The 27,828-nt window shown below is 35.3% G+C and overlaps 2 long non-coding RNA genes across 5 annotated transcripts in view; both read left to right on the top strand.

Moving 5' to 3' along the window:
* Nucleotides 1–7,050, top strand: part of LOC143232897 (uncharacterized) — a 61,580-nt gene extending 54,530 nt beyond the window's left edge. For all 4 annotated transcript variants that reach the window (XR_013017847.1, XR_013017851.1, XR_013017854.1 and 1 more), the window contains one exon: nucleotides 3,672–7,050. This is a non-coding gene — a long non-coding RNA (uncharacterized LOC143232897). The remainder of the gene's footprint in view (nucleotides 1–3,671) is intronic.
* Nucleotides 7,051–23,670: 16,620 nt separating this feature from the next.
* LOC143231562 (uncharacterized) lies at nucleotides 23,671–27,232 on the top strand. Its single transcript, XR_013016980.1, has 3 exons — nucleotides 23,671–23,831; nucleotides 25,610–25,727; nucleotides 26,786–27,232. It is a non-coding gene; the product is annotated as an uncharacterized LOC143231562 (long non-coding RNA).
* Nucleotides 27,233–27,828: the final 596 nt, after the last annotated feature.

Here is a 27,828-nt window from a genome sequence, read left to right as displayed (position 1 = left end):
TAAAGGTATGTCGTGCTCTTATTAGGTCGAAACCGATTATTGATCAATGGTCTATGGCTCTGCCAGACCGTCGGCCTTAAAGATGCTGGACCCCATTCATCACCAAGAACTTCGACTCTGCACTGGGGCTTTCTTTACCTCTCCAGTTCAAAGTATATACATTGAATCTTATGAACCTTCTCTACACTTTTGCAGTTTGCAACTATCTTTACAATATACTTCGAAACTTCATTCCTTACCAAAGCATCCCACCTTGAAATGTGTTTTCCTTCCTCGGTGGGCAGTACTTTTTCAGAACAGACAATCTGTCATTGCTCCGTTTGGCCTTCGCATCCGGGCGCAATTGGATCAATTGGGTCTGTCCTTGGATAACATTGCAGATTCCATAGGTCGGCCCAACCCACCATGGCTTATTACAGCCCCCAAATGTGACCTTTCTTTCAGTCACCTAAGAAAGGCAGATACTCCAGATTGGAAGTACCATCTTTTATTCAATGAATATCTTTCAAACAATCATTCAGTTCCCATTTATACAGATGGTTCCAAATCAGGTAATTCAGTGGGCTCTGCTGTGGTTTGCTATGGGTCAGTAGTTGTGCGCAGAATCCCTTCTACAGCTTCTGTGTTCACTGCTGAACTGTATGCCATATCTCTTGCCCTGGATCATATTGCAGCTGAGCAGTACTCCAACTGCACTATTTATACTGATTTGCTTAGTTCTATACTTGCCTTGGAATCGCTACACGTTAGCTCACATCCTATTCTCGCTGATATTCCGAAACCGACTGGCCCATTTCTCATTAGCAGCTACCTCAATCCAGATTTTCTGGATACCAAGCCATGTTGGTATTCGCGGGAACGAGCTTGCAGGCATGGCAGCTAAATATGTCTGCTTCAGCACCATCACTCCTATGCCTATTCCGTACATGGACTATGGTGTTGTCTTCTATGCTCGGCTCCGTGCCAGCTGGCAGTCCACTTGGAGTGAGCAACGCGACAACAAACTTTTTCAAATCAAACCCAAAATTGGACTTTGGCCATCTAGCTTCCGTAAAGTTTGGAAGGAGGAAGTTGTTCTCACTAGGCTACGCATTGGTCACAGTTTTTTAACTCATCATTTTCTTTTATCTGGAACTGATGCACCAATGTGTAGTTTGTGTACCACTCAAATCACTATCAGCCACGTTTTACTTTCTTGCCATCGTTACAATTCTCAACGACGGCAATATTTTAAACATATTTTTTCCCAGGGTCAGTCTGTAACATTAGACAGAGTTATTGGTGATGGTGACTCTGTCCACCTTGATAATGTTTTTAATTTTTTAATGGCCATTAATCTTTTTAATCTCATTTAAGTGTTGCATATTTATTCATTACACCTTTTTAATTGTGGTTCCTTTTTTACAGTTTTAATCTCTCTCATTCAATTTGACATTGGACAATGGCCAGAACATTAAATAACTCGACACCAGGACTAGAAAGGCCAACTTCAGGTGACTAACGCTACTGTTTGAACTACTCGTTTGTCGTCCTGGCGAGTTGTTATTATACTTTTGCTGCATATCATTTCACACTTTTACTACTTTACTTTTTAGTACTGGCCATATTGACTGATAGCCTGGAACCAGGACTGGAAAGACCAACTTCAGGTGACTGGCGGTGGTTTTTATACTTACCTGTTAGTCTTCCTGGCGGGTTATGATCATTACCATTCTGCTACAGGTAGTCCTTTACAATTTTGTTGACTGGATGTCACCATTGGTTTTTACACCATTTTCTGTTTTAATTGCTGTTTTGTTTTTACCTTCAATTACTTTTACAAATTTTACTCCATTTACTTGACTTTATCTTTTTACTGGACATTTGGCTACTCATTGTTACAATTTTGCTATGTATCTTTTAAAACTTCTATTCTTTTACATTTTGATACTGGTTGCTATGACACATAACCCGGAACCAGGACTGGAAAGACCAACTTCAGGTGACTGACGGTGGTTCTTGAACTTACCTGTTAGTCTTCCTGGCGGGTTATGATCATTACCTTTTTGCTAGAGTAAATACCTTACAACTTTTTATACTCTGCTTTATCTCTTAACATTGTAGACTAGGTGTCAACATTGGTTTTATACTTTGTTGTTTTACCTTCATTTCCATTTATGTCTATTACTACATTTATTTATTTATTTTATTTTACATTTTTACCAAATGTCTGGCACAGATAGCCTCACTGCTTTGTGCCATAAAACACTAAATCAATCAATCAAACCAAAAGGTGACAGTATCAGCAGGTTTTAGAAATGTTTCCTGTTAAGAAAGAGACTTAGGGTGACAGGAATCACTCAAAGCTTTAATTTCATCCAAATTAGAACAAAATCTTTGAAAGTTTCACTGTATGAAATTATCCATTTTTAATTAGATGGAGGAGTATTGGGTGAAGAACTCTTCTGCTTGCAACCACATTGCTTTTTTGTAGTGGGAGGTCTCTTGACCTCCTTGTAACCTGGAGTTATTTATGCATATCTCTGTCAGCAGAAGCAGATTCAAATGACAAAGAGTGTGAATGAATAATTGTTCTGCATCTGGTTAAGTAACGTTGTTTACAATACAAAAATGTTCTACTTCTTTCACCTACATAAGGCAAGAATGGAAAAGAGGGATAAGAAACACCATGATGCAGTGAGGGTCAAGTTGACAACTGTATGTATCAAGGTCTTTGCAACCACAACAGGCACACAACAAAGAATTATGACAAGATTATAACTTTGTATGTTCACACCTTTGACACTGGAAACATCTGAGAAGGTTAGGAACATATGACTATATTTTCTAGTAGTAGAAATATCCTCTCATGATAGAAGCATGAGATGTGGTGATGTAAATGTCAAAATTAGAACACTGGTCAGTTACATAATTCTGTCCTCAAAAGTGGAGATGTGTGCAAAGCAGAAAGTCCTTTGCTAGAGAAACCAGTGAGTATCTACAACTTTAAAATGTTTTTTAATAGCTCTCTCAACAATAACTCTTCATGAAGAGTTCAAAATAGCATGGGGATAACCTCAATAGGAATTTTGACTTCACAAGGAGTTTGCTCAGCTATGGCATAAATGTTTCAATCAAGATGTCTCCAGAACTTTTTGTCTGACTTGAGAGGGACAGCAAATCCCTCTAATCTGTTCTGGACAAAAACATGTGACATTTGCCCTAAGGTTTTGACAGTATAGGAATGTAAACTTAGAAACATAGGTACAGGAATTGACTTTGATGGTGACTGTAGAACAGAGGTTTCTGTAAGAAGTCACTTACCAAATAAGGAAAGGAAAAATATTCTGTGCCCTCTGACACTATCAACCCTGGAGTCTCAGTCAATTTAATACTGAGTTTTCCAGTCAAACTTAAAACTCTGAGGTAAGTTCACATTAACACAGATCAGAGATTGCAACTTTTCTTAATGTAACTCTTAGAAAACAAAAATTATAAAAATTAATAACAATAAAATTAGTTTCAAGTACTTATTTATAAATATTTACATTTTTATATTGCTATTACAACTCAAAGTTTTCTTCTTTTAACATAAAATATAAACAATAAATTTGCATATTCCCTCATAATTGTATAATTGTTACAAAATCCCTCATTCCCAGATCACTTGCATGTTCCTTTTCAATCCTCAGGCTAACAATCTTCAACCTGTATCTAAGTGAGGGCAGCAGCAGTCTCCAGTGCATATCATGGAGTCCTTCTATACCAAATGTTCCAGCATAAAGTTGGCAACTGTAAGAACTGTTAAAACTGCATAAACACATTACATCTTTAACAAGTTTCTGATTTGATCAGCATAAGAGGGATGTAATTTTTGTCTTATAACTTGCATAAACAAGTTAATGGTAATATAGAAATACTGCAAGTGCATAACATTGCACTTCATGCTGTAACAATCTGAATGAAAATGTAATGAACTGAAGTATGTATTAAGTCAATATAATTAAATATAGAACATCATCTGCTAACCAGTTTCAACAACAACCATGTACAGTGTGAATGTTTAATATACAACTTCAACCCTTCTATAATTGTAATTTAAATGTTATGCAGTCTGTTTGCACCCTAACAGTATCTATGAAAGTTAGTTGTGGAGAAAATAATTCAACCTACTCTATAAACTAACCTTTGAAGCTTCAGAACTTGATTAAAATAAACTATGAGTAAAATTTGAAAAGTCTCGATGAAAAACGATCTTCCTAGTCATAAAGTTTAGCATATTCTGCAAGTCTATAGAGAAACTACACTTCTATAATATTATATATGCAGCTAATTATGGTTGTTTACTACATACTACTGGATCTTTTGACATAATTATAAAAAAAATTGAGTAATGTCAAGATAAAGAAAATGAAAAAATTCTCTATTTTTCTAATGACTTGTAACAAGTTCCTTGTTATATATATTTGAACTGCTACGTTTCTAGTCAGCAAAAAACAATGCATGATAACACTACTGCTGAAGTAATTCACTAAAAAATATGTACCAGATAGTTTCTCACAAAGAGTACACATCATATGAAAATAAGCTCCAGATTAGTTGTAAAGGCAATAATTTTTAATAATTTAAATACAAAATACATAAGAGTACATGTATCAATACACAAAATAATATTTGCACAATAGCTAATATTAAATTCTTAAAAGATTGAATTTCTCTATATTAGTCTATTAAGTTGTAGTGACATGATCAGCATCATTTATGAGCAACCTCAATGGTTTATGTGAAAAGTATCGCTCACAACATGGTCTTCAGAAAGATCATAAGACCATGCAGTGTAAAAGAGATTACAATATACATATGAATAAAGCCAAGCAAGATCGAGATTTTAATATACTGGAAGCAAATTTTATGAAAAGACAATTTCACCAACCATACAAATAAAGATGTATAAATGTTTGTTGTGATTAATTTTTATAGTACCAAGCTAACAGGATTATGGATATTCATCTCTTCAGTTATTTTCATAATGTATTTTATCTTGTTAAAGTGAAAATTTATGTTAGTATTTTCCTACACTGTATTTCTGGTAGATACCTCCTTACACAAACTAGCTTTTCCTGACTAGTACTGCTCTCTACTGGATCAATTTTCAAACCATATCACTAGCCCTGCATCTCCTGCTTGTGCATACTTAATGCATGTGATCATACAGCAGCTCTCTGAATCTGCACTCATTAATCACTTCAGGATCGATCAGAAGACCTACACCATATATCATTGGAAGTGAGGAGGCAGAGTAGAAAATCCTAGCTTCCCATATGATATCTCACCTCCTGACACAAAATAGCTAAATTCCCACACTGAACTGGTGAAAGTGTAACACAGAAACAGGATACCCCTAAAGAAAGTGCTCAAAAAGACCAGAAGGCATGAAATGAAAAGCGAAAACAATGCACCTCAGTGGAAGATCACACCACACCTGATTCAGGTATACTCTTTAATGAAACTACTGTGAACTTAAAAGTTTGAAACATGAAGGAATCCCAGAACATGTATAATCAATGAATGGGACTCCTGTGTGTTGAGTGACTAGGATGCAACAAACCATAGTGGTAGTTCAATCTCAAGCAACACCAGACAGTACCTGGAATGCTATATCAGATTTGCAGTAGGTAGAGGAATGCCTACCTTTTCTCCATGAAATGGAAATTGGTAAAGAAGTTGAGCTTCCACATGAGAATCCATCATCACTTGCATGATATCCAACCCAACCAACACCAGGTTTATTTAAAACTGGCACCCAGCAGATTGCATGAAGGTGGAAAGCTCAGGCAAGATGGCATAAACCTGATAGGAACAAGCATAGCACTTTTGGTCTGCAGTACAAGGAAGATAACTGGTTGTAAACAAGTGAAAAAATATGCAGTATCCAGCTACAAACAACACAAGATCTGCCAGGAACTGATATCCAGCCAATGGTAGGAAAAGGAACCACAAAGGTGAGGTGCATCTCCAATCCAAAACCTGTTGGCTACTGGCATTCATCATTCACTCCACAGTAAGAGGAAGGAAACAAGCTAGCACACGAGAACTTACTTAGCTGTACCATTTTCAACCCTAGATCCAGCAATAGTTAGGAGAAACATCTCAGTCCGAGAGGCAAACTGCAATTATAGATGTTTGATATATACATGACATGGTGGAATGCTTCAATTAAAACCTGGTGGCATCTGGGATTGATCATCAGTTCCAAAGTAGGAAAGACATCAAGATACAGAAAAAAAAAATAGATATATAGTAAAAAATATAGCACAGTGCAACAATTAAAAGCAGAAGCAATCTTAAACTGTACATCAGGTCAGTACTAGGAAGTTCCACATGCCATCAAAACATGCATAATGCCACCCCTCTACTCTCAGATAGATGGTGTGATTCATCGCAGGAGGACAGGCCTCCATGATACAACACTCAGGAACTGGTAAGAGCTCTCATACTCCACTATAATAAAGCTTGAAAAAATGAGCATTGGAGACTCAAGAGGACCAAGCAACTGGAAACAGTGTAACAAGTGGCCTTAAAATTCTATATTGAAAAGCAGAGCTACCATGTTAATAGGGTATATCAACAAAAACTTGGAGGCATCTCGAAGTCAAAATCAGGTCTGCAGTAGGAAAGACTACAATGTAACTGACAGCTAGTATTGTCACAGGATGGAGAGTGTTTCCCATAAATAAAGTATACAGGTCAGACTCCACTTGCCACAGAGTGAAATCCATAATATAAAAACAAAAATATCCCTGAAAAGTCACACATTTTTGAAAAACTGGTAAAATACCAAAATGCAAAACTTGTACAAAGTGTAAAGAAAAATGAAGTCGCGAGAATAACTGAAAATACAGACAAATCTGTGAGCAAAAAATAGCACGTATGTACAGTACTACTTCCAATTAAGAAGTGATTTGGTGCACATGTTGAAAGAGTGTTGGTTACAATAGGAGTTATGTCAAGCTTCCATTAGTGAAAAGCTGCTCCATGATCATTTGAATATGAATATGCAGAAGCAGGATATTAAAGGATGATGGCATATGTTAAACATTTGTGCTTATAGAGAGCAATACTAGTCAAGAAAAGCTATTTTGTGAGTGAAGGTAAGATATCTTATCAAAATAGTATATTCTTCTCACTGTTTATGACCAAAATACAGTTGATATAGTACTATTTTTATGTAAATAAATATACCTATTTTAACATCTACACTTGTTTCCATACAGCACTACATAGTTTACAAACAAGAACGTTATATAGCTAGTATATGTAATTGAACTAGTTATCTGCGAGCAAATACTGTACAGTTGTAAAGTTTTACTGTAGTAATGAAATTAATTAAAAAACTACTCATTTATAGTTTTGGTACATAAAATAAAGATTACTGAGAAGTAAAGACAATATATAAATTAGCTATGATTGTTCAATTAATACACTAAATCTCCTGGCTAAAGATCTATAAAAACAGAATATTAAAGAACATACACTGAAATAATGAAATAATTTATAAATAACCACACAGCTACTGCTGCATATAAAGAAGGTGGTGGTTCTATATTTGCAATGCCACAGATGTCCACTGAATTACAGTGGCAGATTACTTGAAACCATATTTGAGCTCATAAGCTTTATTAGTTGTATTTTGAGATAAGGCAAGAAACAGACAAAAAACATTATACAATGCTACATTAAAGATATGTTCAAAATATCAAAGCACATTGTTGTTACATTAAATAAGGTTCAGAATGATGAATACAATATTGGTGAAGATTTGGACAATAAGATGCCTGACAGTTATGCAAAGGAAAAATTAAAAAATGTAAATGGAGCTCTTATATTCATTACCTAGTCAATATCTTGCAACTAACTTACAAGGGAAACAACTGAGCTTCAAAGAGAAGAAAATAACAAGTGAGAAATTTCCAAATGTTGCAACAATTTTAAAATATAAGGTAAAATTTTCATCCTTTCTGAAACAAGTTTCATAAACAACCACTGCAGTTTAATCACTTTGTACAATGGAAGTCCCTAAACCAGATCTTATATATTTTTATTTGCAGTTTTGCAGGTACAGCTTATAACCATAACCTCTCTGGTGCATTAGTGTTTTCATAATTTGGAATGATCCATCCAAAGTGAGAGACCAGAGTAAGGGAAGTAATCTTCACTTATAAATTTTGCAATAAAAAGCCAGTAAAAAAAGGATGCATAAAATCTAACTTTTTGTTTAAATAATGGTAAAACTGTTCTAATTTTTATGGTGAAATAAAACTCATTATAAATGAATTCATTTCTATTTGCTTACTTGTAAAACAGTAGTTACATTTATGCTGACTTCAGTATTACACATGCATGAAATTTCGGTAAAATTATAAAATTAAAACTACCACGACTTAAAAATGTAACAAGACCTACTGATTGAAATGACAGGTTGCTTTGATTTTTCTAAATGTAACAAGATGTAATGAAGAAAAATTTTATGTATGTTCTTAAAACAAAAAAAGCCACACAAATGGTTTGTTAAAAGGTATCTCTGCAGGATAGGTTGGTTCTTAAGAAAGAAAACTGGCTAGATGGAAGAGGGTTGTTACAAATGGAGATCAGTCAAATTGGAATAATGTAACGAGTGGGATACTTAAAGGCTTAAGGTTATGGCACTCACTCTTTTGGATTTTTGTAAATGACAAAGATGAAGGAAGTTAACAGATTAATTAAATTAACTGATGGTACTTCAGTTTTCCATGTTGCTGGATGTGAGTAGAATACTACTGCCTTATAAAAGTATTTGGAGAATTTGATGAGTTGAGAAAATAAATGGGAAATGACTTTTAATTTTAACAAATGTACAGTAATTCCTGTAAGATATCACAACTCGAATTATAATTACAGTTGTGACAGGATTACTCTTAATTGTGTTATGGAAGAAACAGATCTAGGTATTCTGGTTGATCAGTATGAAGTCGTTTTAGTAATGTGCCATTTCTAGTGGCAAGACAAAATAGGATTTTAGGTACTGCGTGATTTCGTCACAATCTTCAATAGTCACTCTGTTGGCTCCTTTAAAGGATTGTAGTATAAACTTAAATTTTGTTGCACACAATTCCACTTTAAACCTTATAAGTTAAGATCAAGGCAAAACAAGTTATGAACCAGTGTTTAAAAGAGCTTTACCTAACAAGTGTTTGACCACTGATAGCAGAAACTGTTTGCACTGTGGCCTAAAATTCTCTTTAATATATAGTTAAGTGTTCTAAAGACTTGGTAACAGAAATGAAACAAGCAAGCTTAGCATAAAGCAGTTTATTTCAACAGGCCAGCTTACCTGTTTCTCCTGGATTCAGTTACAGATATGTAAAAGTTAACTGCTGGAAGCTTGTTTATTGCACTTTCAACAACAGCAACACTGTCAAGCCACTGATGACAGCAAAAGGACTTTTGGATATAGTCCACTTCCTTTAACCATGGTGAAACTGTTTCTTCTCACTGGAATGTCAAGGAAGAAGGTATGAAGACTATTTAAATCCAATCCTGAATCTTTCAAACCTGCTTTCAATCTGTGAATTGTTTAAAGTACTCTCAGTTTAAAACAAACAAAACTTACCACTTTCAGAACAAAGTTGTTACTTTGATTTACTACAGAAATGTTTACTGTTCAAGTAATGACTAGCCCCTGATAATTCAGTGGTATGTTGATGGCTCATAAAATGGAAATAATAAAACATGTTTTGATACCTACAATTGGAAAAGAATGCATATTGTGTAACTTTGTGCATTAATTGAAAGTCAAAAACTAATGCAATTTCACATAAGCCAATGAGATTAATAATGCAAATATGACTAATTAATTCACAAAACATAACAAAATGATTCCTTTTGACAACCAAGATGTTCATTTTCAACAGAGGTAATAAAATGTTTCCAGTGTCTTGTGCCTTCAAGTTCAAGTTGGTCCAATAGGGTCAACATTCTCTAACAGTTGTGCAGTATAAAATTAAATGCTGATTAGAAGAAGAAGAAAGAAGAAAAAAAACTGAAATAAAGTTCCATTGCAAATCAATTTCAATGCCCTCACTTTTGTTTTGTATATTTTTAAATATTTCTTTGGATTGTCAATTTTGTTCAAATTTAATTTTGTGTGGAGACATGTAATGCTAAAGCCAATTTTTCAAACACATTTGAATGGCAGTAGCCTTCTCCAAGAGTTTGGCTAGCACAATAGAATGTATCCTTGTGTGTGTAGTGTACATGAAATATTTAAACCAAAATGTGGACTTTCTCTTGTATAAAAATAATCTAGCTTTAGCCTAGATTGAAATATGTTAAATGTAAGTAATCGAAACGTTATAACATCATGTGTTTATAAAAAAAAGAGAGAGAGACAGAGGACCTTTAAGAACTTTCATATTGGCTTGATCATTTGACCTCTTATTAACTCCAGTGGCTCAGCAGTAAGTATGAAGGCTTATAACACTAAAATTTTAGTTTTAATGCCTGTGGTGAACATGAAATGAATAATCTGTTGGAGAGATTTGTGGTTAACCACAAATAAATACTCCACCCTCTCATCCTGGATATGCTCCTGTTCTTGTTCCTTTAACTGAAAGAGATTGTTTTGTTTGACTAACATAAGCATTATTACAAGAAAAGGAATGAATTAAATAGCCAACTTGTTATAAGCTTCCACTTGACCTTTCCCTTTGCTATGTTCATTTTAATGTTTGTTCATTGGATTTTAATTTGTTTCGTTGTTATTATATTTTAAACACCCTATTTCTGATTTGTTATTAAGGAACACTGTGGAATCTTTATATAACAACCACTGCTTAATTCCTCTGCAGTTATTTGCCCTATTTATTTCTGTTCAGTTTTAATTTTTGCACAACAGCAATATATTAGGAGTACTTCAATTTATCATGGGGAAATGTATATACAAGTGGACACTTTTTGGTTTACAAGAGTGTTGTTTATAACTTGCCATATGATTATATGTGACTAAAACACTGGAAAAAAGAAAGTATGATTATAACATTTTTAAAAAGAAGTGTATGCCTGAATGAACTGAATTTAATTTTTCATGACAATATTCAATATCATAGTCTCTAGACTCTACATATAAAGATGCCCAAAGTACTCAAAAGGCATATTACAAATATACGTGTCAAAAGTCAACAATGAAAATAGTTTTATTTTAAAAGATGATTGTGATTTACTTTCATTTGTTTCTTTACCCAACAACATTGAAAAGAAACATGTTGTATTCCTTTCAAATACTTAAGTGATCAACATTATTTTGTTTCCTGTGGTTGACTCTTAGTATCATAAAAGTAGCTTTTCAATATAAATACTGATATGAACGTTGTAGCCAAAAACTAGTTTAATGCAAAGAATACTCAAATAAAACTTTCAGCCAGAAATTGTCTTACCATCTTTTAATTATTTAGACATATTTGCTGCATAATCATTTAAAAGTGTAATGATTAATTTATTATCAACTTATATATGAATATTAGAAATGATATTTTGGTTACAAATTGCAAAAAACCTAATTTGGAAAGGATGGGACAAAAACTATCAGTTCTGAGCTGAGCATCTGAGTTGTTTGAAGACACTGATCAAATGTGGAAAATGTTTAAATATTCAAGATAAACAAATTAATTAAAGAAAGACTTATATCTGATGATTATGATATGACCAAATTATTAAATTCTGCCTTATGGACAGTTTGATGAAAAATGATTTATAACAAATAAAGTTTGAAATTTTCTTGAATATGGCAAAATTGACCATGAAGTTACAAGTTTTTCATGAAAGAACATTTTTTCTATCTTGTATATTATGGCAACAAAATATGCTCCATCTGTGACATTTAAAGTGTCTAAGGTGAGCATTCTCAGTATTTTGATATAAATACATTATCTTTAGACAAGGACACCCTGTAAAAACACTTTTCAGCAATTCAATGACAAAGCCTTATGTCAATTTTTATTCCCAAAAACTATTATATATCAATTATTATCCCAAAAACTATTATAAAAAATTTGCTCTGTCCACAATGCACCTTTATGTTCTATGTAGTTTAAATTTTTATAAATGTATCTTTGTAAGTCATAAATGCTGTGCCAATGTTCATAACAGAACAATTATTATATCACAAAAACTATCAAATGCATTTTGATATTTCAATACAGGGTCAAATATATTGTTTATCCAAATTATGGCTGAAAAAGTAATAATCAGGACTCCAGTAATGGGTGATGTTGACCAACCCAAGGTGCTAAGTGGGTCGACATATTATTTGCAGATGTTGATATTGACAGCTATAATATACTCTTGGAAGATGCATCACATTCCATCAGGTATGCTAAAGATGCTCTGAAAAGAGCTATTTCAGGGCAGTGATGAAGACTAGTAATCTTATCGGTACTTATATTGTAAACATACACTATCAGTGACAGGCTGCTACTGATGTTCTTAGTAATGATACTCTACAGTGTATAGGGATGGATAAGCCATACCAAAACAGTTCTGAATAAGCAACCTGGCAAATAATGTGACAATCAATCTGTTATAAAGTCACAGTAGAACAGAATTTATCAGAACTACTTTATCACATAGCTTAACATTTCGTAGATGGTGTGATATCACCGAAAATTAGTCGCTGTTGGAAAAAATATGTAACAGACCTTTCTAATATAAATTTTTATATACTCAAATCACTAAAGTATATTCAAATGAGAATTTAAATTTTTCGAAACAAATATATTTCTTGTACTTAAGAGCATCAAAAAAATAATTTTGGTTCGCCAGAACAATTCGGAAAAAGACAAGTCGTACGAACACAAACGTGAAAGACAAAAACCTTCGAAGTGTGCCAGGCGACAGTACGCAAAAAAAATAAATAAAAATACCTCAGTCTAGAAACGAGATAAACCACTGAGTAATTAGATAAATATGCATGTTATTGTACACACAGACATACCAGTCACGTGACTGATGTAGCAACAATGTGATCAAACACTAGATGGATTATGGAAAACCTGTAGAGAGAAGTGGTGAGTCTCCAAAGTTAATTTGATATAATGAACTCAACTTCTGTATGCTGAAGAAAACTCTTATGAGTCCCCCAGTAGCTCAGCGGTATGTCTGCGGGTTTACAACGCTAAAAATCGGGTTTTAATACCCGTGGTGGGTATGGCACAGATAGCCTATTGAGTAGCTTTCTGCTTAGTTTAAAACAACAACTTTGTTTTAGCAATAATATAAACAAACCAGTTATCCTCTCTGAACGTACAAAATATAAATGTAAAACAGTATTTAAAGCTATTGTCTGCTGTATATTGACTTCCTCACTAGTTGGGACAATGCTTGAGATATATTTCACAGTTTTGAAAAAAAAAAAAAAAACCAGATATCTGAAACCAATTTCATAATTTGCATATAAATAGTTATTTGGTTTTACGCGTATTATAGTAAAATGATTGCTATATAAATAATAAAGTATATATTTTAAAAATGTTTATTAACCGATTATTGTTATTAAAACAACAAAATTTCCTCGATTGATGAGTATTGCCCACTATAGATAATTATTATTTACATCTTCAGACAGAAACATCAGCTTCAAAAGAAATAAAAGGCGTTGAAGAATGTATTCAGAGGGAGGTGTCAAATGACATCAGGCCTCCGTCTGCTATACTTGTCAACAGCGAGATGATAAAATTATCACCGTAAGACTCTTCAGAAAACCAGAACATCACCAGAGAAACGTTTTTATTGTTATTGAAAATGCTGAAAGCCGAGACAAATTTATTATTGCTAGAGCTCCGAAATCAACACCCACGTGTCAGTTAAAACGTTGCCAAAGCAAACATAATTTTCTTATACATGAAAGTAAAAAGAATAATCAGGTTAAATATGATGACATCCCTCACAAGGCTGTTTTTACAGCAGCTCCGAAACTAAAACCCAAAAATTATATAACTCAGAAGCATACCATATTGAGAATAATTACTTTACCTTATATCATAAGTTACTATTTTTTTTACATTTTACTCACTGATAAAATAAATAAAACGCACACATGAAAAAAACAAGCTGACAGCACCGTCATCTAATAACAGCCACATCTGATTGTAATAGTACTGATTTTCACATTGAAAAGCATGACACTCAAGATACAGCCCTCAGTTCAAGATTCCTTTTGGCTTTGACTTTGGACCTGCAAAGAATGAGCATGGACCCACTAAACACCAATGCAATTAGAAAGAGTGTAATACCCACAAAAGATATTCCAGGCCTGTTTCAGAGTCTTTCATGTCTGCTAGCAGGCAGGAAACCACCATGGAAAACAAGTTGAGGTTCTGAGTCTATAACAAACAGCTGCTAAAATGATACAATTAGCTGTTTTCTCCACCTAATCATTAATAGCTGGAAGATTAAAAACAGCAGCACCAGTTTTGGGCCATTTAACATTGTGGCACTCAGGTTGGATGACACTGACCACACCCAGTCTCTCTCAAAATGATAGGAATATTATCACTGTCCAGTGTCACTGTAAACCTTCCAAGAAAAAAAGAGAAACAGAAAAAATGAAAGGGAACAGACAGATAGATTATAAGCAGTAAAAGACTGACTAGATGCATGAAAACAGATAAAAGAGCCACCGCTGATTAAGAGACAAGTTATGATCTACGAGTTTATGCTAAATGGAACAACTCCTGCCATCAATATCAGCACCACCCCAAAGAAGACTGTGTCAAGTCTCCCAAGACAAAAAATAAAGGTAGCCACAGTTCTATAACAGCATCAAAGTTTAAAGTTCCTCCATGATATAAGTAGAGAGAACAACCAGTGATGGTACAACACAAGAAGATATTGATAGCTACAGCCTCCAAGTGTATACTGAGTGGCACATACAAGGTGGGTTCTTGCTAGTCAACCAGCAATGCCATCCCTCTACGAACTTATCCATCACACAACCTGTTATTTCAACATAAAGAAAACTGCCAAAAGGTGACCCCTCGGTGTGGATTCCTGTACGTGGTCAGGGGACCTCCCAGGGAAGGTTCTGTTCTGTCTGGTTACCTTCTCTGGGATCTAAACATCCACCCACGTGTTTGCCGTGCGTGGCGACCCGTGAAGGGGAGGAGAAGATCCTGGTGGTTGAGGGGCCCAACCCTAACACACCACTTTGGCCTCGAATTCCTGTAGACGGGCGACCTTTGGTTGGCCCCCCTTGGGTCAATCGGCTGGTCCACTTGGGCTAGAGTCAACCAAGTACCAGTGTTGGAAGTTCTCAACGGATGTTGTGGACATTGTGCCTGATGCTGGTGTTTGGGTATAGTGCTCACGAAACCCTGGCGTTGCTGCATTGTCCTTGCATGACTTTGTAGTGCGTCCCCTTGTAGGGCTCCATGGTGGGTGGGGTCAGTGGGTACCGAAATTTTTTCCTTTTCCTATGGATCCTCCAAAAAATTTAAATAAAATTGTAAAAAAAACAGTTAATGGGTAAGCGACCACGTCTTGAACACTCAGAACAGCAATCTTCAACATCAGTAACACACGTACCTCATTTTCTTATATTACATTCTCTTTCGGTAAAAACCTTTATGGCAAATGTTCCCTTTTTTTATTCAGAAGAGACTAGAGGGACTTGCTGGCTCTCCAAAGTCAGTAAAGAAACTTCGATTTGGTGACATATTGGTTGAAACATCCACATCCCAACACAGTGAACTCCTCTTGAATTCAAAGGCAACTGGGAATATACCAATTGAGGTTACACCCCATGCTACCTTGAATTCTTCACGAAGAGTTATTGTTGAAAGGGATTTGAAGAACGTTCCGAGTCAGAGATTTTCGCTGGTCTCTCCACTCAAGGAGTTTCTGCAGTGAGGCGCATCTCCACTCGCAAAGATGGAGTTACACTGCCAACAAATACCCTCGTTTTAACATTTACTTCACCACGTGCACCTGCCACCATCAAGGCAGGTTATCTCATTTGCAGGGTTTGGCCATACATACCAAACCCTCTTCGATGTTTCCAATGTCAGAGATTCGGACACTCAAAGACATCTTGTCATGGTTTCCTGACATGTGCTCGTTGTGGAGGCAAGAACCACGATGCCTATGATTGTGACATGAACCCACATTGCATAAACTGCAATGGTTCTCACCCCTCTTACTTTCATTCTTGCCCAAAATGGTTGGAGGAAAAAGAGGTGCAGCGTTTGAAAACGACACATAACATTAGTTATCCTGAGGCTCGGAAATTGCTGTCCACAACTCCATCTCGGACATATGCTGCTGCACTTCATTCCACAACTACAGTGGGAGTGCAGACAGATCTCTCTGTGCCTCCAAGAGAATCGTTTTCAAAACAAATGAAAGGCCTTTTGACCTTCGTGGTTAAAAAGGTTGATGAATCGACTTCCACACCCATCTCTGTTCCTCCCATATCTTCCAACAAACCTCAAGATCCACGTCCTTCAGTTTCAAATACAGGCATTTCTTCTGATACATCTTTTTCTCCCACCACAAGAGACAAAACAATTATTCGTTCGCGTGCTCAGTCACTGGATTCCCCTTTCAATAACAAAAACCTGCCCACCCTACCCAGAGCAGGATCAATGGAGGTTGATAGACCTCCTCCGACTAAAGACAGTAAAGAAAAAAGACGTGTTCGTAAACCGAAGGGTTCTCCAGCCACTTCACCTACCCATTCTTAAAAATGGCCACCTTGATACAATGGAACTGTCAAGGTTTACGTTCTAATCTGGATGATATCAAAACGCTGATTGCTTCCTACCATCCTGTTTGTCTTTCTTTACAAGAAACATTTCTCAAAACTGCTGATATTGTCTCCATTCGGCAGTTTTCTCTGTACAGAAATGACAGGTTGTGTGAAGGTCGAGTACATGGAGGGGTGGCACTGTTGGCTGATCAACACGTGCCCACCCTGTCTTTGTCACTCAACACACCCTTGGAGGCTGTAGCCATCCGTGTTTCCTTGGGTCATACCATCACTGTTTGTTCTCTGTACCTGTCCCCTGGAGAGACATATGATCAATCAGATCTTGATGCTCTCGTTGAACAGTTGCCATCTCCATTTCTAATGCTAGGGGATTTTAATGGACATCATCCCTCTCTGGAGAAGTGCTATTTATGATGGGAGGGGCCGATCTGTAGAGCGGATGCTCTCTCATCACAATTTTTCTCTTTTCAATACTGGTTCTTCCACTTACTTTCATGCACCTAGTCAGTCCTTTAACACTATTGATCTCTCAGTTTGCTCCCCTTCATTATTCTCCCATTTTTCATGGAGGGTTGACAGTAATCCACTAGGCAGTGATCATTTTCCGATCCTTTTGAGAGAGACTGGCCGTGGTCGATGCCACCCTACCCGCGTGCCCCGGTGGAAGCTGGATCAGGCAGACTGGTCCACTTTCACTGCTCTCGCAGAACTTGATCCTGCCATCATAAATCAGCCATCAATAGACGACTGTGTGGCAGCGATAACTGACTGTATTACACATGCAGCTGCTCAGTGTATTCCTAAAACCTCGACACGTTTTCCACAGTATCCTTGTCCGTGGTGGAATCCTGCTTGCCACTTAGCACAGAAGGCTCAAAAGCGGGCCTGGGATACTTTTCGTAGATATCCCACACTTTCAAACCGGGTTGCTTTCCAACGGGCCCGTGCACATGCTAGGTGGGTAAGACGTCAAAGCCAGAAGAAATCTTGGATTAAGTTCACAACCAGCATATCTTCTATCACCAGTTCCAAGATCATATGGGACAGGATTCGAAAGGTTAATGGGCACTACAATTCTGTCCCCTCTCGATTTTACTCTCTGATGGTCAGGAGGTGACTGATGTTCGGAACATTGCCATCAAGACTCGGGCAGAGCGATCACCTCTTTCCTTTCGAACTGACTGTTTCTTTGACTATAATTGTCCCTTTACCCTGGTGGAACTAAAAATGGCCCTTCATCGGTCTGCCAGTACGTCTGTTGGACCTGATGATATTCATTATGACATGCTGCACCATCTATCTCCTGCTTCTCTTGATGTCCTTTTGATTGTTTTCAACCGGATCTGGCAGGAGAATGTTTATCCTGATGCCTGGCGCCAGGCTATTATTTTACATTTCTGTAAGCCAGGAAAGATCCCAAGATTCCTTCAAACTACCGTCCAATTGCTTTGACGAGCTGTCTCTGTAAGACATTAGAAAAGATGGTTAATGCTCGTCTTGTTTGGTTCCTTGAATCAAAAAACCTCCTCTCGCCCACCCAGTGTGGGTTCCGACGACAGCACTCCACCACAGACCACCTAATTCGTCTTGAAACATCGATCAGAGAAGCCTTTCTCAACCGCCAACATCTTGTATCAATATTCTTTGACATAGAGAAGGCTTACGACACAACATGGAGGTATGGCATTTTGCGAGACCTCCATACATATGGGTTACGTGGCCATATACCCATGTTTATTTAAAAAATTTTAATGGACAGGAGATTCCAAGTTCGTGTGGGTTCGACACTTTCCCGTTCTTTTGTACAGGAACTTGGAGTCCCTCAAGGCTGTGTATTGAGTGTTACACTCTTCAGTATAAAGATAAATGCCATCACTGAAGAACTCCCTCTCACTGTTGCGAATGGACTGTATGTCGACGACTTTCATATCTCATGTCAGTCGTCAAACATGATATATATTGAGCGGCAACTACAAACTGCCCTCAATTGTGTACGGAAGTGGACTCTGGTGAACGGCTTTAATTTCTCTCTCTCCAAAACTGTATGCATGCACTTTTGCCGTCAACGGGGTATTCACCCTGATCCTGAACTTCATATCGGTGAAGTTTTGCTGCCAGTGGTCCCGGAGACCAAGTTCTTGGGGCTTATCTTTGATCGTAAACTGACCTTTATACCACACTTAAAGCAGCTTCGGGTCAACTGCACAAGAGCACTGAACATCCTCCGTGTTCTCTCTTCTACCAGTTCGGGGGGCAGATCGCTGTTCAATGTTATAGGTATATCGTGTTCTTATTAGATCGAAACTCGATTATGGATCAATGGTCTATGGCTCTGCCAGACCCTCGACCTTAAAGATGCTGGACCCCATTCATCACCAAGGACTTCGACTCTGCACTGGGGCTTTCCGTACCTCTCCAGTTCAAAGTATATACATTGAATCTCATGAACCTTCTCTACACCTTCGCCGTTTGCAACTATCTTTACATTATACTTCGAAACTTCATTCCTTTCCAAAGCATCCCACCTGGAAATGTGTTTTCCTTCCTCGGTGGGCAGTACTTTTTTCAGAACAGACGATCTGTCATTGCTCCGTTTGGCCTTCGCTTCCGGGCGCAATTGGATGAATTGGGTCTGTCCTTGGATAACATTGCAGATTCCACAGGTCGGCCCATCCCACCATGGCTTATTACAGCCCCCAAATGAGACCTTTCTTTCAGTCACCTAAAAAAGGCAGATACTCCAGATTGGAAGTACCGTCTTTTATTCAATGAATATCTTTCAAACAATCATTCAGTTCCCATTTATACAGATGGTTCCAAATCAGGTAATTCAGTGGGCTCTGCTATGGTTTGCTATGGGTCAGTAGTTGGGCACAGAATCCCTTCTACAGCTTCTGTGTTCACTGCTGAACTGTATGCCATATCTCTTGTCCTGGATCATATTGCAGCTGAGCAGTACTCCAACTGCACTATTTATACTGATTCGCTTAGTTCTATACTTGCTTTGGAATCGCTACACGTTAGCTCACATCCTATTCTCGCTGATATTCGAAACGGACTGGCCCATTTCTCATTAGCAGCTACTTCAATCCAGATTTTCTGGATACCAGGCCATGTTGGTATTTGCGGGAACGAGCTTGCAGGCATGGCAGCTAAATATGTCTGCTTCAGCACTATCACTCCTATGCCTATTCCGTACATGGACTATGGTGTTGTCTTCAAGGCTCGGCTCCGTGCCAGCTGGCAGTCCACTTGGAGTGAGCAACGCGACAACAAACTTTTTCAAATCAAACCCAAAATTGGACTTTGGCCATCTAGCTTCCGTAAATTCGGAAGGACGAAGTTGTTCTCACTAGGCTACGCACTGGTCACAGTTTTTTAACTCATCATTTTCTTTTATCTGGAACTGATGCACCAATGTGTAGTTTGTGTAACACTCAAAACACTATCAGCCACGTTTTACTTTCTTGCCATCGTTACAATTCTCAACGACGGCAATATTTTAAACATATTTTTTCCCAGGGTCAGTCTGTAACATTAGACAGAGTTATGGGTGATGGTGACTCTGTCCACCTTGATAATGTTTTTAATTTTTTAATGGCCATTAATCTTTTTAATCTCATTTAAGTGTTGCATATTTATTCATTACACCTTTTTAATTGTGGTTCCTTTTTTACAGTTTTAATCTCTCTGATTCAATTTGACATTGGACAATGGCCAGAACATTAAATAACTCGACACCAGGACTGGAAAGGCCAACTTCAGGTGACTAACGCTACTGTTTGAACTACTCGTTAGTCGTCCTGGCGAGTTGTTATTATACTTTTGCTGCATATCATTTCACACTTTTACTACTTTACTTTTTAGTACTGGCCATATTGACTCATAACCCGAAACCAGGACACAAATAAATACTCCACCCTCTCATCCTGGATATGCTCCTGTTCTTGTTCCTTTAACTGAAAGAGATTGTTTTGTTTGACCAACATAAGCATAATTACAAGAAAAGGAATGAATTAAATAGCCAACTTGTTACAAGCTTCTACTTGACCTTTCCCTTTGCTATGTTCATTTTAATGTTTGTTCATTGGATTTTAATTTGTTTCGTTGTTATTATATTTTAAACACCCTATTTCTGATTTGTTATTAAGGAACACTGTGGAATCTTTATATAACAACCACTGCTTAATTCCTCTGCAGTTATTTGCCCTATTTATTTCTGTTCAGTTTTATTTTTTCCCAACAGCAATATATTAGGAGTACTTCAATTTATCATGGGGAAATGTATATACAAGTGGACACTTTTTGGTTTACAAGAGTGTTGTTTATAACTTGCCATATGATTATATGTGACTAAAACACTGGAAAAAAGAAAGTATGATTATAACATTTTTAAAAAGAAGTGTGTGCCTGAATGAACTGAATTTAATTTTTCATGACAATATTCAATATCATAGTCTCTAGACTCTACATATAAAGATGCCCAAAGTACTCAAAAGGCATATTACAAATATACGTGTCAAAAGTCAACAATGAAAATAGTTTTATTTTAAAAGATGATTGTGATTTACTTTCATTTGTTTCTTTACCCAACAACATTGAAAAGAAACATGTATTCCTTTCAAATACTTAAGTGATCAACATTATTTTGTTTCCTGTGGTTGACTCCTAGTATCATAAAAGTAGTTTTACAATATACCTTTTGTTTTACTTTACGTGACATAAACCTGGTTATATTTTATCTCCAACATTTAACAAACAAACCATTATCACATGTGGTCGTCTTTTTAATTACTCAAGTCTATCTTGCAGTCAACATCACTGCCCTTTCATTTGGAGTCTACTGGTTGTTTGTAAGTAAATACTGATATGAACGTTGTAGCCAAAAACTAGTTTAATGCAAAGAATACTCAAATAAAACTTTCAGCCAGAAATTATCTTACCATCTTTTAATTATTTAGACATATTTGCTGCATAATCATTTAAAAGTGTAATGATTAATTTATTATCAACTTAGATATGAATATTAGAAATGATATTTTGGTTACAAATTGCAAAAAATCTAATTTGGAAAGGATGGGACAAAAACTATCAGTTCTGAGCTGAGCATCTGAGTTGTTTGAAGACACTGATCAAATGTGGAAAATGTTTAAATATTCAAGATAAACAAATTAATTAAAGAAAGACTTATATCTGATGATTATGATATGACCAAATTATTAAATTCTGCCTTATGGACAGTTTGATAAAAATGATTTATAACAAATAAAGTTTGAAATTTTCTTGAATATGGCAAAAATTGACCATGAAGTTACAAGTTTTTCATGCAAGAACATTTTTTCTATCTTGTATATTATGGCAACAAAATATGCTCCATCTGTGACATTTAAAATGTCTAAGGTGAGCATTCTCAGTATTTTGATATAAATACATTGTCTTTAGACAAGGACACCCTGTAAAAACACTTTTCAGCAATTCAATGACAAGGCCTTATGTCAATTTTTATTCCCAAAAACTATTATATATCAATTATTATCCCAAAAACTATTATAAAAAATTTGCTCTGTCCACAATGCACCTTTATGTTCTATGTAGTTTAAATTTTTATAAATGTATCTTTGTAAGTCATAAATGCTGTGCCAAAGTTCATAACAGAACAATTATTATATCACAAAATACTATCAAATGCATTTTGATATTTCAATACAGAGGTCAAATATATTGTTTATCGAAATTATGGCTGAAAAAGTAATAATCAGGACTCCAGTAATGGTTGATGTTGACCAACTCCAAGGTGCTAAGTGGGTCGACATATTATTTGCAGATATTGATATTGACAGCTGTAATATACTCTTGGAAGATGCATCACATTCCATCAGGTGATGCTAAAGATGCTCTGAAAAGAGCTATTTCAGGGCAGTGATGAAGACTAGTAATCTTATCGGTACTTATATTGTAAACATACACTATCAGTGACAAGCTGCTGCTGATGTTCTTAGTAATGATACTCTACAGTGTATAGGGATGGATAAGCCATACCAAAACAGTTCTGAATAAGCAACCTGGCAAATAATGTGACAATCAATCTGTTATAAAGTCACGGTAGAACAGAATTTATCAGAACTACTTTATCACATAGCTTAACATTTCGTAGATGGTGTGATATCACCGAAAATTAGTCGCTTTTGGGAAAAATATGTAACAGACCTTTCCAATGTAAATTTTTATATACTCAAATCATTAAAGTATATTCAAATGAGAATTTAAATTTTTCGAAACAAATATATTTCTTGTACTTAAGAGCATCAAAAAAATAATTTTGGTTCGCCAGAACAAGTCGGAAAAAGACCTGCAACAAGTCGTACGAACACAAACGTCAAAAACCTCCGAAGTGTGCCAGGCGACAGTACGCAAAAAAAAGAAAAAAATCTCAGTCCAGAAACGAGATGAACCACTGAGTAATTAGATAGATATGCATGTTATTGTACACACAGACATACCAGTCACGTGACTGATGTAGCAACAATGTGATCAAACACTAGATGGATTATGGAAAACCTGTAGAGAGAAGTGGTGAGGCTCCAAAGTTAATTTGATATAATGAACTCAACTTCTGTATGCTGAAGAAAACTCTTATGAACTGTAAAGATACATATCACATCTACCAAGTGTTTTTTAGGAACGTATTCTGAATATTCAATACTTTAAATTTATAGCAAAAGATTGTGTGTAATTTCATATATTTCCAAGTTTGTGTGATTAGTTTCATTAGTTAACTCAATCAGGAAGTACATACAGAAACAAGTCTGCTGTTAAGAAACAGTTTTGAAGCACGTTTTATTTTTCTCACGAAAAGTAACATTTATGTTGTTATTTTACAGAATGAGTCATAGTAATATAGCTAGTGCGTCGTGCTCATCGTGAAAAACCTTGTATTCCAACGGTGACATTAAACGCGCTAAAAAGATTAACGATCTGTTGTTTTTCCCAGTGTATGTTTCAGCCGAGAACCTCAACTGCACAAGAGGATACCGAAGAGATGCTGATGGGTGTTGTAAGTATATATGACACTCAATAACTTTAACTGTTTACATTAAACACAAATAGATGAAACTTTTAAAAACATGTAGTTTCAGTTCAATAAATATGTTTTCTCATACTAAACACATTGTTAGAACTATAAAATTAACACAAATTTAATAAATGCCTAGATATGTACTTACAACGCTTTTAGTTACATATCTTCCTGGTCACTGTGACAATGGATTCCAAACTTACTGCCTGCCGTACCCTGGAGGGACTTACATGACATCTTTTGCTGCTGATGCCTATGTAACTTGTCCAGAAGACGAAATTACTGATGAAAAGGAGCCGATAATAAAGATCTTTGTAGAAGTAATGGAACAAAAGGGTTTTAAAGTTTTCTTTTATTGTTTCCTTAAAATTTTTCAAAAGGTTTATTTTTGCTCGAACAGATTGTTACAATAAAATTACTTTATAACTTTCATGGTTTTTAGTGCATCAAAAACTTTGCATTTATTGGGAAATCCCACTACTCGTTTTTAAAAATGGGCTCAAATATTTACGACAGATAGTATTGAATAGCTGTCTTCTCTCTAGTATATCATTTCAAAATTAGGAACGGCTAGCACTGAAATCCAACGTTTAGCTGTCCTCGCAATTGAAAAACAAACGAATATAGCGGGGTTTCGATCTGTGTGCTTCACATTATTACTAAAAATACCTAAAGATATTTTTAACTAAAACAGTATATGTCACAAAACATAACTTAAATCTATGCTTAATATGCTTATATTGCATACATGATCTCGTTGTTGAAATAAAAGAAAGTAATTTGTCCAAATACAAAACAAATGTTTTTATATAATATTATAATTATATTGGATTATAAAAACTTTAGCATCGTCTCATAAGTTCTGAATAAAACTATCAGAAAGAATTGTTACCAAGTAAGCGAAAAACTTCGTGAGCAGTGACGTACAACGTTCAATGTTTATAGTCGAAATAATAGTTCTTTATGTTGGAAATTCACAGTGAAGAAAAAAATTGTAAAAATTACTGTTAATAATAGTGTTGAAATGACTACCATTCAGTGGATACGATTCGATAGCAAAAAGAATTATGTACCATAATAAGTGAAGAAGCTTATTGTAGAACTTAATACAGTAAGTGAATAGCTATTAAACACACTGGCTTTATTTAGTCAATGGAAAGACAGTTTGTTTAATTTGTGTTATATATTCTTACAATTTAAGTGAGTCAAAGTTAATTTAACTAACTGTATCATACTGAATTGAATAATATGTCAATTATCGTAAAGAAAATGTCGAGATTTCTCTTATATAGTCTGATCACGTGTGTTTGGAAGGGAAAGCCGGTAGGTTTCTTGATATATTGTCTAATAATTTAAATATGTTGGAAAACTTAACTGATTTCCCGGTATATAACTATATAGTTGTTGTTATTACATAACTGTACTACTTGTCTACTAGTAAGGAGTTCAAATAATATAACAGGCGTCATTTTTCTTTGCTAATTATCTGTTTAAACTGTAAAGAAAAATTACATATACATGTAGACAGTTGGCAACTTTTAAACATTATCAATGCTTAACATGAAAATATATTATAAATGTAAGAAATATCATATTTATTTAATTAAAATTTTTAAGATGTTAAATGAAGATTATTTTTTAGCTTAAAGAATTATACACTTTCCTGTTAATATTAAGTTACATTTGAAGTTGTCTTTCGGTTTTATGTTATCGATATAGTGCATAAAACGGTTTGAAAAACGACTCTCTGTCTTAAGATCCAACTGAAGTGGTTCTCAAGGCCACGTTCCCCTGGGCTTCGAAACTGACAGTTGTAAGATATCCTTGTTGGAGGGAAGAGCTAGCACTCATTTCGATCTGTCTTATTGCTTTGTGGTAAGTTACATGCTATCTTGTAGTTCTTGATAATTAAAGTATGTGGAACACAGGGATTATTCAGTTGATTATACTGGTGTGAGAGAGCATCTGGCCTCAATACCAATTTATCCTTTAATTGGATAGTAGGGTTGGGTGTTCTGTTATAGCTCTCCCACATTTGAAAATGTCAAGTGTGTTTAGTGACCCTTTGGTAGTTAATTTATGAAAACATCAATATGAACCTAGTAAAGCTGAATATGTTTAATTAACCTTACAAATAAGGCCAAGGTAAGTTTTCAGTTACAGTCAATACTACTTACCACACTTGATGATCTTTTCAAGTATTTTTGTAGATGTGTTTGCTTATGAAGAAAACAACAAAAAAGACAACAATTTAGAGTTAATCGTTATTAGTATTGTGTTTATATAGAAAACTGAAAGAAAAAAATCGCGTTTTTATTTCTCATTTTGTTGTATAAGATTATTATTTACGTTCTTTCTTAAATGTTTCTATACGCAAAATGCTGTTAGAAACACCTGCCTTCATGTGACGTACTATTTCATGTATTTGCCTTTATACGAGATAGTAAGTTCATACATCTGATTTCAGGCGAGGTATTAATTTTAGACCTCTACCTTCATATCAGGTATTATGTTCATACATCTGATTTCAGGCGAGGTATTAATTTTAGACCTCTACCTTCATATCAGGTATTATGTTCATACATCTGATTTCAGGCGAGGTATTAATTTTAGACCTCTACCTTCATATCAGTTATTATGTTGATACATCTGCTTTCATGTGCGGTTCTATGTTTGATTGTTCGAAACAGCATGACTAAACACACGTGCTTACAGAATCGATGAAATTATTTGTTGGTTAAGCACAAGAGTGCTTTTGTATTAATATCTTTAGCTATATTAAGATCACAAATAAAGGAATAACCCATTATCCCTAGCTTATTTAATAATAAATAAATAATGTATATTTTAGTGTTCTTGAAATATGTGATTTATTTATTTATTATTATTTTTATGGTTGTTTTCTTTGTTCTTTCTGCAACGGAAATGAAAAGGCCCCCTGAGGGGATGGAAAGTCTTGAAAAACTGCGTCCTGGGCTCTTGTGGAGTTTTTGCCGTTACAAAGCCAGAAGACCAAGCGCTTGATGCTGAAAAGAGTACCTTTAGTGAATTAGATATTTTGGAAGCTAGTTCAATGATCCTTGAATGTAAGAAGACCCTGATAGATCAGATTAATAAAAGAAAAACTAACATGCTGTTAAAGCAAACAAAGACAGAACCAACCACTTTGCAGACGATAAATGAAAATTACCGAGAAGAAAGAAATACAAAAAGAGCCGAAAACGTACCCAAGTCTGCTTCAGGTTCTTGTGAAGATAAATCAAAGAAACGTGTTACGATAATCGCGAATAATAACAAACCTAAAGAGACATTAAAATCTGATTCACGGACAACGGTTCGTATACGTTCCCAGTTCTTGTTCTTTAAAGTACTCAGTATTATACAGCGTAAGTATATATTCATTAATAATAAATAATATTATACTTTCACTTCATATAGGTTTATTTATACCTACATATATCTATATGTGTGTATACTGCACGGAGCAATTAAAATACAATGGAATTAATAGTACATTATAATGCTAATGCAAATTTACTGTTATAAAATAATTACAATAATTCTCATATTTAATTTCTGTGAATATCTGACATCGGATTATTTATCTGTATTTGGTTCAAAATTTAATTAACTTCTCATTCATCTTACGATTGCGATTAATATTTGGTGGAAGGAAATTAACATTTTTATAGTTAAAAACATTTCACTTTAATGTAATGTATACTATGTCAAACTGTGTGAACAATATCATATCGATATTGCATGTTTAAAATCAGTGTTGTTAAGACATCCACAACTACTGAAACAGATGCGTTCAGAGAATCCTTAACGTTCAGAGTCATTTGAATACATGTGATTCTTCTTCCAAAGAGACCTATACATGTTCGATACTTTTGAGGTCTAATAAGTCTGTACACTAATTAAACTGGTCAATCACCTCTTCTTCAATATTATTACATGTGGGAAAACAATTGTC

This window comes from Tachypleus tridentatus, chromosome 11 (assembly GCF_004210375.1).
Source record: "Tachypleus tridentatus isolate NWPU-2018 chromosome 11, ASM421037v1, whole genome shotgun sequence".
Classification (NCBI taxonomy): domain Eukaryota; kingdom Metazoa; phylum Arthropoda; class Merostomata; order Xiphosura; family Limulidae; genus Tachypleus; species Tachypleus tridentatus.
The sequence above is the reverse complement of the archived record's forward strand: the minus strand, read 5'-3'. Positions and strand labels throughout refer to the sequence as shown.